General features: G+C 38.7%; 1 protein-coding gene across 1 annotated transcript in view; it reads right to left on the reverse strand.

Moving 5' to 3' along the window:
* Positions 1-15,311, reverse strand: part of CCDC148 (coiled-coil domain containing 148) — a gene marked incomplete at its 3' end in the record, with an annotated part of 459,403 nt that overhangs the window by 213,349 nt on the left and 230,743 nt on the right. The gene's annotated exons all lie outside the window — the stretch shown is intronic.

Raw genomic sequence — 15,311 nt, forward strand, 5'->3', positions numbered from 1 at the left:
AGGAAGGTTTCCAAGTTTATTTTTCCCTCAGCCCATTATAACTTCCCTTCTCATTTCTTTAGAACTAGGGTTGCACTAGAAAGATATCAATTTCTTCTCATTCATATGTTGTATTGACAACATTTGTCCTTTCAATGAACTTGGGTTATGACTGCCCAGCTTGTCTGCATTTGGGAGGTTGAAGTTTCCTCTCTACCCTCAGACTGCCAAGGAGTTTGTCTTTTGTAGGCACCCAATGACTACTCACCTATGTCTACCCTAAATATGGGTACCGCTATTCCACCTCACCTCTCACCCCACCTTCTCCACTTGTCCAGTCTTGTCCTCCTTGAACACCCTTCCGAAAACAGTGTTGCAAAAACACTTTTCTATTTTGGGTTTGTATATAGTTTTTTTCTCTTTCTTTATTCATTATAAAAACGTATTCCTCCTTCCCCAAAAGAGTTGTAGACAGTATACAAGAACAAATAAAAGCGCATCAGGATAGTATAAATTAGAACAAGTGGGGGGAAAAAGGGGGAAAAAGAGGGAAGAGTACCATTGGCACAAAGCCTGAAGCTAATACCCAGGTGCATCTCATACAGTCTATGCACTGGCAGAAGACAGACTCTGAAATGGCTCTGGGCTAGCTAGCCATTGTTACATAAAGATAGAAAAATTTGCAGTGTCTTTAAAATAAAATGTGAACTAATGAGTAGGAGAAGAACAACTAGTGTTGATTCTAAGAGGCAATACAGTAGTGTAGAGATGAGCATGGGTCCTGGAGCCAACTGCCTGGGTGTGGTGAGGGTTGGGAGAGGGGTGTGCCTGTTAATGCATTTCCTCCAGGACACTGACCTGTGGCTCTCCACAATAGTGCCCATTAGGGTCATCAAGGAAGCCTTTAAAAAAAACATTTGGGGCCACACCTCAGGCTAACTAAATAAGAATCTCTGGGAGTGGGCCTGGATAGCCCTGCTTTAAATTTCCCCTGATTATCTGCAGTCTGGGTCAAGAGCCATTGATTTAGAAGAATGGATAGTTTGTGAAGCTGGCAGATGCTCCTCTAGCTGAACTTCTAAGTCTTTAGACAGTGTTTCCACTGGAATAGTTCTATAAATATCATGAATACCCTTTTACATGAATCTTACTCCTGGACCTCAGGAATAGTATATACAAATATATGTGTTTGAGGTATAAATAACAAAAAATTATATATATTTAAAGTATATAATTTGATGACTTGATATACATACACATTGTGAAATTATTATAGTACCACAACAAAGTTAATTAACTCATCCATCACCTGACATAGTTACCTTTTTCTCAATAGCCAAGATATGGAAATAACCTAAGTGTATAAAACGATACATATACAGAGTTTCCAGTCAAGATGGTAGAGTAGGTAAACGCTGTGCTTGCATCCTCTCATGACCACATTGACATTACAGCTAAACTACAGAACAACCAAACAACATGAAGTCTAGCTGAACCAAAGTCCTATGTCTAAGGACATACAGAATAAGCCACTCTGAGACTGGTAGGAGGGGCAGAGACATGGAATGAGCTGTTCCCACTGGCTAGGTGGTTAAAAATTGGGATGGATATCTTGGCTGTGGAGGTTTCCCTGGAGGAATGAGGGGTCCGAGCCCCACACCAGGCTCCCCAACCCAGGGTTCTAGTGCCAGGGAGAGAAATCCCTATAACTTCTAGTTATGAAAACCAGCATAGATTGTGGCTGAGTGAGATGGAGGGTGGCTGTAGTCCCAGGCATTCCTCTTAAAGGGCCCGTGAACAGACTTCTTCACTGACAGACTCACTTGATCTAAGCTCCACTGTTGGGGCAGCAGCTCAAAAGGCACCAGGGAAATACAAGGAGAAACTGAAGTGGAAGGCTTAAGGTGAAGGGTGGAGGGTCAGCTTTCTCCCAGACAAAAGTGCTGACACAATCCACTGTTTCTTTGTTGAGTCCTCCAGCCTCCCACCTCCTGGTACAGACAGAGGGAGCCGCCATATCTGAGTCTCCATCAACCTGGCTAAGACTGTTCATTTGCTCAGCCCTGGTGATCCCCTGAGACCGCACCCCACCCAACTTTCAGGCACACCCAAGCAGCTTTCAGGGACTTTTCCATACAAATATCATGTCGTGGCTCATTTCCTAAAATCTTTCAAAAGTTCACAAACCCAAACAAGCAGCATCTGGCCTCATCATGTCCCATACCTCTGGCTGAGCATGCCTAAGCCTGGCACTAGCAATTGCTGGCCTCACTTCCACGTTTGGCCTCTTGACGCACCTCCAAGCCCAGCACAGGTGACAGCCATCTGTGGATTGCTTTGTGGCTCCTGCCAGGTGGCCCCAGACAGGACACAGGCTGCAGCTGAACTTGATCTGTAGTGCATCCTCTCCCAGGAGGCTTCAGGGCTGAACAATCAGTGGCCAGCTTTGGACATAGCCAGAGCATCACCTGGCCACCTCAGAGGACAACACACCCAAAGGGCAGACTGAGCAGGCACCAGAGCCCTGCTAAAGTTTTACTCTGTAGGGTCAGCTCCTGTACAACTGCTCATCCACTGCAGTCACAGCCAGTCCTCACAACCCATCAGCTCAAGGATTAAACCCTCCTATTGAAGTGCAAACCACAACCAAGGACCAACTATAATAGGAGGGCACAAAAAACCCACACAAGGGACACACCTGGAGCACCTGGCTCAGGTGACCAGGGAGAATGAATCACTGGGCCACATAGCACACCTACTACATAAAGCCACTCTATTAAGACTGGGAGACATAGCAGCCATACCTAATACATAGAAACAAAGAAACAGGGAAGCAGCCAAAATGGGGAGACAAAGAAATATGTCCTACAGAAAAGAACAGAACAAAGTTCTACAAAAACTACCAAACAACATGAAAACAAGCAATCTATGAGGTGCAGATTTCAAAACACTAGCTATAAGCATGCTCAATGATCTCAGAGAGAACTTCAAAAAAGAGACAGGAAATAAAAATGGAGACGGTAAACAAAAAAGAACCTGTCAGAAATAAAGACTACAATAACGAAAATGAAGAATAAATTAGAAGGAATCAACAGTAGATTAGATGAATCAGAGGACTGAATCAGGGATTTAAAAGATAAGGTAGTAGAAAACACCCAATCAGAACAGTAAAAAGAATCCAAAAAAATGAGAATAGTTTAAGGGGCCTCTGGGACATCAAATTTGCCATTGGAGTATTGGAGTATGCCAATTTTTGCATCATAAGTGTACCAGAAGGTGGAGAGAGCAAGGAATTGAAAACCTATTTGAAGAAATAATGAAGAAAAGTCCCCTAATCTGGCAAAGGAAATAGATATACAAGCACAGGAAGCAGAGATAAACAGGATAAACCCAAAGATGTCCACACCAAGACACATCATAATTAAAATGTCAAAGTTAAAGACAAAGAAAGAATCTTAAAAGCAGCAAGGGAAAAGCAGTTAGTTAACTACAAGGGAGCTCCCAAAAGACTCAGCTGATTTCTCAACAGAAACTTTGCAGGCCAGAAGGGATTGGCAGGAAATATTTAAAGTGATGAAAAGCAAGGACTAAGATTACTGTACCCAGCAAAGCAATCATTTAGAATCGAAAGACAGATTAAGAGCATCCCAGACAAGGAAAAAAACTAACAGATTTCATCATGACCAAACCAGAATAACAAGGAATCTAAGAGGGACTTCTTTAAGACAAAAATAAAAAATATCAGACGTCATCAAAATGGCAGCGTGAGGTGAGCCTCTGCAAAGTTCCCCTGGAATTTACAACTAATCAAACAACAATAATTCCACAAAGGACTCCCTGCACAGCAGACAGGCAAGACGAAGAGGCCCACTATTGAATTCACCTAAAGGTGGAAGAATCGCGCAATCAGGGGATGAGGGAAAGGAGAAGTGCAAAGACGGAGCCACGGGGGTATAGGACGCAGACCTGGCTCGGTGCTCTGAGCTCGCTGCATCCTGGAACTACCGCAGCTGCGGGGGAGGGAAGAACTCACACTGCTAGGGCTCTGCTTATGGCCACAGGGCTGAGGGGGCAGCATATAACACGGCTTAACCCAACACTCACGGCAGAGAGCTTGGAGAAAAGACTGAGGGAAGAAGGCTGAAAACGGTGGTTTAAGCCCTCACTGTGGAGCAGAGAAAGGAAGCCTTAGGCACTGAGACTAGCCACCCCTCCTTACCCTCTCAGAGCTCGCCCCGCCCCCACCTGCCCGGTGCTAGACATGGAACAGTAGCAGTCTCAGATCAAAAGAACAGAATATTTGCTGTTCTGAGAACTATGGACTGCAGACACAGATTCACAGCCCAACTAGTTCTGGCAAAGGGGAGGGAGCTGTGGAAGCAGGAATGGCTGTGGTGGTGGTTGCCACCATTGCTCCAGGCCACCTCTAACAACTCACCCCGCCCCTGACCCCACCTATCTGGGTGGATCTCTGCAGGAGTAAACAGAACTGCTGAAACATAGGGGCTCTGAATCTGGTACAGGAAGACCTTTGGAACTTCAAAAGCTCTCCGCATACCCACATGGACACTGCATCCTGTGACCCAGGCGAACTATTAGCAGAGGAGAAGCCCATCTCCCAGGGAATCCCCCCATTGTGTGAGAAGCTGGAATAGTGCAGAGAAAACAGCACTACCATGTGAGACAGAAAAAAAAGGCTGCAGTCGGAGAGAAAATAAAACATTCTACCACCAAGTACTGGAAAACAAAAGAAAGACCTCTTCCTATCAACTTGTTGCAGAAACCACTCCTGTAGATGTCAAGGAGAGAAATAATAAATCAGTAATAGCCATGAATAACCAAGACAACAAGACAGCTCAGAAAGAAAGTGAAAAGTCTCCAGAAAAGGAACTTAAAGATATGGAAATATGTGACATAAATGACAGAAAATTCAAGACTGCAGTTCTGAAACAACTCAACGAGATCCAAGAAAACACAGAAAGGCAATTTAATGAACTCAGAAATGCAATCAAAGAACAACATGAGCATTTTACGAAAGAGATTGAAATTTTAAAAAAGAACCAAAAAGAATTTCTGGAGATTAAGAACTCAACAGAAGAAATTAAGAATGAAATAACCAGCTTAGGTTGTAGAGTTGACCAGATGGAGGAAAGAATCAGTGACATCGAAGATAGAAACCTGGAAATTACACAGATGGAAGAAGAAAGAGACTTGAAACTTAAAAGAAATGAAAGAACTATACACGAAATTTCTGACTCCATCAGAAAGAGCAATATAAGAATAATGGAATACCAGAAGGAGAAGAAAGAGAGAAGGGAACAGAGAGGATATTCAAACAAATAGTCAATGAGAACTTTCAAAACTTGGGGAAAGAACTGGATCCTCGAATCAAAGAAGCAAATAGAACACCTAATTACCTCAACCCCAACAGACCTTCTCCAAGGCACATTGCATTGAAGCTGTCTAAAATCACAGACAAAGAAAGAATTCTCAAGGCAGCCAGGGAAAAGAAGACGGTAACCTACAAAGGAAAGCCCATTAGATTATCATCAGATTTCTCAGCAGAAACTCTACAAGCCAGGAGGGAGTGGAACGAAATATTTAATCTATTGAAAGAGAGAAATTATGAGCCAAGAATAATATATCCAGCAAAGATATCCTTTAGATATGAAGGAGGAATAAAGACCTTTCAGGACATACAGAGCTGAGGGAATTTTCTAATATACGACCTGCACTACAAGAAATACTAAAGGAGGCTATTCAACTACCATCAACAGGGACAATTTGTGGCAACCAAAACATAAAAAGGGGGAGAGTAAAGGCCTGAACCATAATATGGAAATGGAGAAATTAAGTGTGCTGAAGACAATGGAATACTCTAAATATCAAACTTTCTTTTACATAAACTTAAGGGTAAGCACTCAAACAAATCCAGAACTGAAATACATACTGTAATAAAAGAAGAAACAGAGGGAAACATCATAGAATACCACCACACAGAAATAACAGACAACAACAAAAAGGCAAAGAAACAATGGACACATGGCCTTACTAGAAAACTAAAGATAGAATGACAGGAAATCTTTACATATCAATAATCACCCTAAATGTAAATGGACTGAACTCATCAATAAAAAGGCACAGAGTAGAAGATTGGATCAAAAAACTAAACCCAACCATATGCTGTCTCCAAGAGGCACATCTCAGCTACAAGGACAAGCATAGACTCAAAGTGAAAGGGTGGAAATTGACACTCCAAGCAAATGGCACCCAGAGAAAATCAGGTGTAGCCATAATGATATCAGATGAAACAGACTTCAGGGTGAAAAAGATAACAAGAGACAAAGATGGACATTTCATAATGGTAAAGGGGATTATACAAAAAGAAGACATAACAGTCATCAATATTTATGCCCCCAAACAGGGAGCACCAAAATATACCAAGCAACTACTAACAGAACTAAAGGGAGAAATTGGCCAAAACACAATTATACTAGGAGACTTAAATACATCATTGACAGCTATGGATAGATCATCCAAACAGAAAATAAATAATGAAATAGCAGCCTTAAATGACACATTAGATGAAATGGATGTAATTGACATATATAGAGAGCACTTCATCCTAAAACATCAGACTATACATTCTTTTCTAGAGTACACAGAACATTCTCAAGGATAGACTATATATTGGGACATAAAATCTGCCTCAGCAAATTTAAGAAGATTGAAATCATACCAAGCATATTCTCTGATCACAAGGCTTTGAAATAGGATATCAACTGCAAAAAGAAAGCAGGAAAAAACACAAATACATGGAGATTAAACAACATACTTTTAAAGAATGACTGGGTCAAAGAAGAAATTAGAGGAGAGATCAAAAGATACATAGAAACAAATGACAAAGGAAATACATCCTACCCAAATTTTTGGGATGCTGCGAAAGCAGTTTTAAGAGGGAAATTTATATCATTACAGGCCTAGCTCAAGAAACAAGAAAAATCCCAAATAAATAACCTCATGTTACAACTTAAAGAACTAGAAAAAGAAGAACAAGTGAAACCCAAGGTCAGCAGAAGAAAGGAAATAACAAAAATCAGAGCAGAACTAAATGAAATAGAGAACAAAAAGACAACAGAAAAAATTAATGTGACAAAGAGCTGCTTCTTTAAAAAGATTAACAAAATTGACTAACCCTTGGCTAGACTCACTAAGATAAAAAGAGAGAAGACACTGATTAACAAAATCAGAAATGAAAAAGGGGAAGTTATCACAGATACCACAGAAATACAAAGAAACATCCATGAATACTATGAGGGACTATATGCCACCAAATTCAATAACCTGGAAGAAATGGACAACTTCTTAGAAATATGTAGTCTTCCAAGGCTGAACCATGAAGAAATGGAAAATCTAAACAGACCGATCACCAGTAACGAAATTGAATCAGTCATCCAAAACCTTCCCAAAAGCAAAAGTCTGGGACCAGATGACTTCACTAGTGAATTCTACCAAACCTTCAAAGAGGATCTAATACCAATCCTGCTCAAACTCTTCCAAAAAATTGAAGAGAGTGTACTCCCTAACTGATTTTATGAGGCCAACATTACCCTGATACCAAAACCTGGTAAGGACAACACAAAAAAAGAAAACTACAGACCAATATCACTGATGAATACTGATGGAAAAATCCTGAACAAAATTCTAGCAAATCTAATACAACAATGCATTAAAAACATTATTCATCACAACCAAGTGGGGTTCATCCCAGGGGCACAAGGATGGTTCAACACTGCAAATCCATCAATGTGATACATCACATTAACAAAATAAAGGACAAAAATCACATGATTATATCAATTGATGCAGAAAAAGCATGTGACAGGATACAACATCCATTTATGATTAAAACACTTAATAAAATAGGTATAGAAGGAAAATACCTCAACATAATAAGAGCCATATATGAAAAGCCCTCAGTTAATCTCATAATTAATGGTGAAAAACTGAAGCCCTTTGCTCTAAATTCAGGAACACAATAGGGCTGTCCCCTATCACCTCTGTTTTCAAAATAGTGTTGGAAGTCCTTGCCAGAGCAATCAGGCAAGAGAAATAAATAAAAGGCATCCAAATTGGGAATGAAGAAGTTAAATTATCACTCTTTGCAAATGACATGATGCTATATATAGAAAACCCTAAAGACTCCACCAAAAAGCTATTAGAAAAAAATCAACAAAGACAGTAAAGTTGCTGGCTACAAAAATCAACGTGTAAAAGTCCATTGCATTCCTATACACTAACAATGAAATCTCAGAAAAAGAAATACAAACAACAATTCCCTTTGCAATTGCAGCAAAAAGAATAAAATACCTAGGAATAAACTTAACCAAGGATGTGAAGGACCCATATGCTGAAAACTATAAGACATTTTTGAAAGAAATTGAAGAAGACACAAAGAAATGGAAAGACCTTCCATGCTCATGGATTGGAAGAATCAACATCGTTAAAATGGCCATATTACCCAAAGCAATATACAGATTTAATGCAATTCCCATCAAAATCCCAATGGCATTTTTTAAAGAAATAGAACAAAAAAATCATCATTTGATTGGAACCACAAAAGACCCCGAATAGCCAAACAATCTTAAGAAAAAACAACAATACTAGAGGTATTGCACTCCCTGACTTTAGCTTGCACTACAGGGCTACAATAATCAAAACAGCATGGTGTTGGCAGAAAAACAGACACATAGACCAATGGAATAGAATTGAGAACCCAGAAATAAAACCACATAAATATGGACAGATAATATATGACAAAGAAGCTAAAAACATACAATGGAGGAAAGGCAGCCTCTTGAATAAATGGTGCTGGGAGAATTGGATAGCCACGTGCAAGAGAATGAAACTGGACTGTTATCTGTCACCATGTACCAAAATTAATTCAAAATGGATCAAAGACTTAAGCATAAGACCTGACACAATAAACTGCATAGAAGAAAACATAGGTACTAAACTTATGAACCTTGGGTTCAAAGAGCATTTTATGAATTTGACTCCAAAGGCAATGAAAGTAAAAGCTAAAATAAACGAATGGGACTATATGAAACTTAAAAGCTTTTGCACAGCAAAAGAAACCATCGACAAAATAAAGAGGCAACCAACTGAATGGGAGAAGATTTTTGCAAACAGTGCCTCCGATAAGGGGTTAATATCCAAAATATATACAAGGAACTCATGAAGCTCAACAACAAAAAAACAAACAACCCAATTGAAAAATGGGCAGAGGACCTGAACAGACATTTTTCCAAAGAGGCAAATGGCAAATAAACATATGAAAAAATGCTCAACATCACTAATCATCAGAGAAATGCAAATAAAAACCACAATGAGATATCACCTCACCCCAGTCAGAATGGCTATCATCAACAAGACAAATAGTAACAAGTGTTGGAGAGGCTGTGGAGAAAAAGGAACCCTCATACACTGTTGGTGGGAATGCAGACTGGTGCAGCCGTTATAGAAGGCAGTGTGGAGGTTCCTCAAAAAATTACCAATAGAATTACCATATGACCCAGCAATCCCTCTCCTGGGTATCTACCCAAAAAATCTGAAAACATTTATCCATAAAGACACGTGTGCTCCAATGTTCATTGCAGCTTTGTTTACGGTGACCAAGACATGGAAACAACCAAAATGTCCTTCGATAGATGAATGGATAAAGAAGTTGTGGTATATATACACAATGGAATACTATTCGGCAGTAAGAAAAGATGATATAGGAACATTTGTGACAACATGGATGATGGATCTTGAGAGTATAATGCCAAGCGAAACAAGTCAGACAGAAAAAGCAGAGAATGCTCTGATTTCACTGATATGTGGTATATAAACCAAAAGCAACAAAAGAACAAGACAAACAAATGAGAAACAGAAACTCATAGACACAGACAATAGTTTAGTGGTTACCAGGGGGTAAGGGGGTGGGGGGAGGGAGATGAGGGTAAGGGGGATCAAATATATGGTGATGGAAGGAGAACTGACTCTGGGTGGTGAACACACAATGGGATTTATAGACGATGTAATACAGAATTGTACACCTGAAATCTATGTAATTTCACTAACAATTGTTGCCCCAATAAATTAAAAAATAAATAAATAAAAATAAAAAATATAAAAAATTAAAAAGTATGAATAATAAAATGTCAATAACTACATAGCTATCAACAGTTACTTTAAATGTAAATGGATTAAATGCTCCAATCCAAAAAAAGTGTGCCTGAGTGGATAAAGAAAACAAGACCCTTACATATGCTGTCTACATGAGACTCACTGCAGATTAAAAGACACACACAGACTGAAAGCAAATGGATATGAAAAAGAATTTTCATGAAAATGGGGGAAAAAAAAATGAAAAACAAACCTGGGGTAGCAATACTTATACCAGAGAAAATAGACTTTAAAACAAAGTGTGTAACAAGGGAGAAAGAAAGACCCAGTAATCCCACTTCTGAGTAATTATCTGAAGTAACTCAAAATGCTACTTTGAGGGGACGTGTGTATCCATGTGTTCAGTGAAGCATTGTTTACAATGGCCAAGATGTGGAGGCAGCTCGGGTGTCCATCGATGGATGAATGAACAAAGAAGAGGTGGTGCATATATACAGTGGAATATTACTTGGGCAGGGAAGGGCATGTGTTCTTGCCATCTGTCGTGGCATGGATGGACCTGGAGGGTATTGTGGTGAGTGGAGTATGTCAGACAAAGAAAGACAGATGCAATATGATTTTGCTTATATGTGGAATCTAAAGAACAAAATAAACAAACAGAAACAGAGTCACAGATGCAGAGAACATTTTGATGGTTGCCAGATGGGAGGAGGGTTGGGGGATGAGTGAAAAAGGGGAAAGTGTTAAGAAGTACAAATTTGTTGTTACATTGTAGTCATGGGGATGTAGAGTATAGCATAAATAACATAGTCAATAATATGATAATAACTATGTATAGTGCCAGGTAGGTTCTAGACTAATCAGAGGATCGCTTTTCTTAAATTATATAAGTGTCTAACCACTAAAAATAAACAAATAAAACTCCCCAAATAAAATGATGTGTGTACAAAAATAAGCAAAAAACAAACAAAACCACCAAAAATAAATGAATAACAAATACATTGTTGAGTTCCGTTCAGGTTAATTTTATCCAAATGTGATCACTTGACCAACCATTCACAGCAATATATGTATTTTATTCAATATAATTTGCTATGTGACCTCATTAACAGCTATGACCAGCTCTTCTATTCATGTTTCACTCCCAAATACCAACCAAGTGGACAGTTGAAGTTTAATTACTGCTTAGTAAACCTCAATGTTTGTTCCAAAATACACTAAATAACTTTTCCTGGCTTATTTTTATCTAGTTATAGAAGGTCATTTAGTACTTAATATCCTGTAGGTGCTTAATAAGGGCTATAAATCAATTTCAACAATATAACAAAGTCAGTTCAAATTTTATTTCCTCCTTTCAGAAATATAGATCTTTAAAAATTGTTTTATTTTTCAATTATAGTTGACATTCAGTATTATATTAGTTTCAGGTATACAGAATAGTGTTTAAACATTTATACAACTACAAAGTAATCTGCCTGATAAGTCTAGTACCCACCTGACACCACACATATGTATCATTGGCAAATATTATTACAATGTTATCAACTACATTCCCTATGCTGTATTTTACATGGCCATTTTGAAACTGGCGATTTGTATTTCTTAATCCCTTCACCTTTTTCAACCACCCCCTAATCCCCCTCTAATCTGGTAATCATCATTTGTTTTCTATTTCTATGAGTGTACTTAGCACAATACAGTCTAGGTCCACCCATTTTGTCACAAGTGGTAAGAGTTCATTATTTTTTATGGCTGAGTAATATTCCATTGTACATATGTACCACATCTTCTTTATCCAATCGTCTATTGATGGACACAGGTTGCTTCCATATCTTAGCTATTCTAAATAATGTTGTAATGAACATAGGGATGCATATATCTTTTCAAATTAGTGATTCCTTCAGATAAATACCCAGAAGTGTAATTACTGGGTCATAAGGTAGTTCTACTTTTATTATTTGAGGAACTTCCATACTGTTTTTCATAGTGGTGGCATAAATTTGCAACCCCATTAGCAGTACGTGAGGATTCCCTTTTCTCCACATCCTCGCCAACACTTGTTGTTTGTTGATTTCCTGATGATAGCCATTCTGACAGGTGTGAGGTGGCATCTCAGTGTGGTTTGCATTTATCTGATTAGTGACAGTGAACATCTTTTTATATGTCTATTGCCCATCTGTATGTCCTCTTTGGAGGAATGTCTATTCAGGTCCTCTGCCCATTTTTTAATTAGATTGTTTTTTGTGTTGTTTTGTTTTTGTTTTTTGTGGTTTTTTTGGTGTTAAGTTGCATGTATTTTGGATATCAACACCTTGTTGGATGTATCATTGGCAAATATCTTCTCCCATTTACTATCTTGTCAGAAATATATGGTAATCATTTTGCAGACCATTGCCAAAATCTATGGACGTCTGAGCGGGAAAAGTCACATTCACATGCATATCCCTGACTTTTAATATAATTTCACGAGTTCACACACCTTCCTCAGGTTGTCATAGTAGAACACCTGTGTCACCCTATCGAAGACAATAGTTTTTGTTGGTGGCCCCTGCCATACCCGTCTTCTCTGGGTTTTTGTTGCCCACCTGCCAGCCCCCTCAGATCAGGGCTGGTAGCAGCTGTTGCCAGCTGAACTATCCTTTGTTGTTCCCTAAATCCTGTTTACCCCTTTGTAAAGAGTCCCTTCAGTAAGTCCTCTCAGCCCCCCAAGTCAATTGTGCCATCTGGTTCCTGCTGGGAACCAGTAATACAGTCCCCAAAATACACTGGAGGGCCTAAAACCATTTTGAAAAACACTGACTTAAGAAATGGAAGCCATTCTATAGGAAGATATTTCAATTACATTTTTTTTTTTTACTGCAAGCAGAAGTTAGTATTTTTCTTTTTAACTGGCAGAATACTTTGAAAAAGATTGTATTCTTGTATTTAAAAATTCTCATGGAACTCTCCAGGGCTAGGAACTTGAGAAACATGGTATTTGATGTATTTTCCTAGCTGGCTGCTGGGCATCACATGTATGATAAAATTGAAAGCTTAACTAAAAGACATAAATGGCCTCTATTGCTTGCCTCCAAGCTACGTGTCCCATCATTCTGACATGGAAGGAAATTAAAATTGTCTGACACTGAGTTTCAGAAAGCCACCCCATTCCTTTATAGAATCCTGTGTGCCTCTAGATGTCTGTACCACAAATAGATTTTTCAAGGATTTCATCTACAATTTTCATCTCAAGATTAAACCTAAGTAAACTTATCTTAGTTATTAGGATATCTCTTTGACTCTTTAAAAAAATAAGTGAACCATATAAATATTTCTTTCCTCAGTCCACTAGGACTTTATCTTCTAAGAATCCAAAATAACTGCCAGTGGCACTGTAATCCAATGCTTCCTAAGATTAGTAACTGGAAATATTTATAATTTTAACCTGCTTCATCTTTCACTCCTCATCAGTTTCCCATTTCTGATTTGCTTTTTCACTCCTTTTAAATATATTGGCACTCAATCCAGAATCAATTTAACATTTATTTTTCTAAACTGAGCATAGCACATTTGGCTTGAGAACAAAAAGCCCACCGTTAAAACAGTTTTTTCCCCATGAAACCTTAAACATGATTTAAATATTGCTTTTTATAAATATAACAGTTTAAGAAATCAGCAAACAACAAAGAAATCATTATTATATATTCCGTAGAGGACAGTCAAAAATTATTCTACCTAAAGGTAGTAGTTTAGGATAGTGTCTATTTTTTCTAAAAGTTTTTAGGGGAAAATCTGTTACTCTCTACGGTAGCTTAATCACTAGCACAGTGAAGTGCTGTGTACATTCCAGAGTTACAGAAATCATCTGAATAGTATGATTTTGCCCCGTCCCTTTTTAGAAAAGGAAGAACAGATCTTTTAAAATATGGATTCTTTTCATTTTCACATCACCTGTATTTTTATCTGAGTGTAAGGTCCTTTGCATTTGTAATTCCTCTGAACACTACAATCAAAAACCAAAAAACAAAGAAAATGATGAAGCAAACAAAATGTCACCTACGTCCCACCTACTCTGGGTGAATAATTAGCAATGGACACCAGTTCACTACTCAGATCTGTTTCCTACACTTCATGATCCTACCTTCTGCTTCCTTCCACTGGGACTCAAGAGGTCCCACCTGTTACAGAGCTGGTTCCATGATTAATTGATGGTTGCAATGCCATGGACCACTCTGTAAACAAGCAAATGATACAACAAATATATTTTTAAAGGACCTGCTTTGTGCAAGTCACAATGTGAGGTGTTGTTTTGAACAATTTATTGCCTACTAAGTTTTAAGCACTAAGACAAATGTGTGGATAACTATAGTTCAAAGGATAATATGATAGAGTCCAAAGAAGAGGTAGAAATAAAAGTGTTTTAAAGAGTCAACAGAGGGAATGATTATAGGAAGGTGGGAGTAGTTGAAAGGGTTTCTTGAACAAGGTGGGTGTTTGAAATGAGCTTTATTTACGGGTCATAATTTTTAAAGACTCTGGGGAGGATGTTGCCATCAAAGGGAAAAAAAAACATGAAGAAAGATAAAGGAGAAAAATATAGGACCTGTGACTAAAATAGTGAGGAATCCTATTTGGCAGGATCTGGAAAGGTAATTTGGCATTCTATTATGTGGGGATCTAAAAGTCAGGTTAAGGAGATTGGACCTTATTCCTCCTCAATGGGAAGTGGTTAAAAGGCACTGAGCAACACTGATCAGAAGTTTGTTGGGAGTCAGTGGAAGGAGGGGAAGTAAGGAGATGACTCCCAGTAACAAGACACTGTTCTGGGTGTGACAACTGAGACTTGACTGGCTACATTTCACAGTGCTCCAGGTTTGGGGGAGGGCAGAAACGGCTTCAAGATAAGCTGAGGCCACCAAAGACATGATTTTCTTGTTAGAACTGTCAGCTCCCCGACTTGTGAAGGTCAGTGCCTTCAATTTTTCACCTAATATGTTAAGCAGCTTACATATTTCAGAATAAAAATTCCCTTTTCATGTGAAGATGATGTGTTTCCACAGTCTTTCCTTTGTTAAAAGGCTAAGGAAAGTTCAAACATGACAGAGCCCGAGCCATAGTGCTGGAAGAGAATGGCATTTAAAGGGCTGATGAGTGAAAACTGTCAGTGATGCTCACAGTTCTAT

Source organism: Rhinolophus hipposideros, assembly GCF_964194185.1.
Source record: "Rhinolophus hipposideros genome assembly, chromosome: 6".
Lineage (NCBI taxonomy): Eukaryota > Metazoa > Chordata > Mammalia > Chiroptera > Rhinolophidae > Rhinolophus > Rhinolophus hipposideros.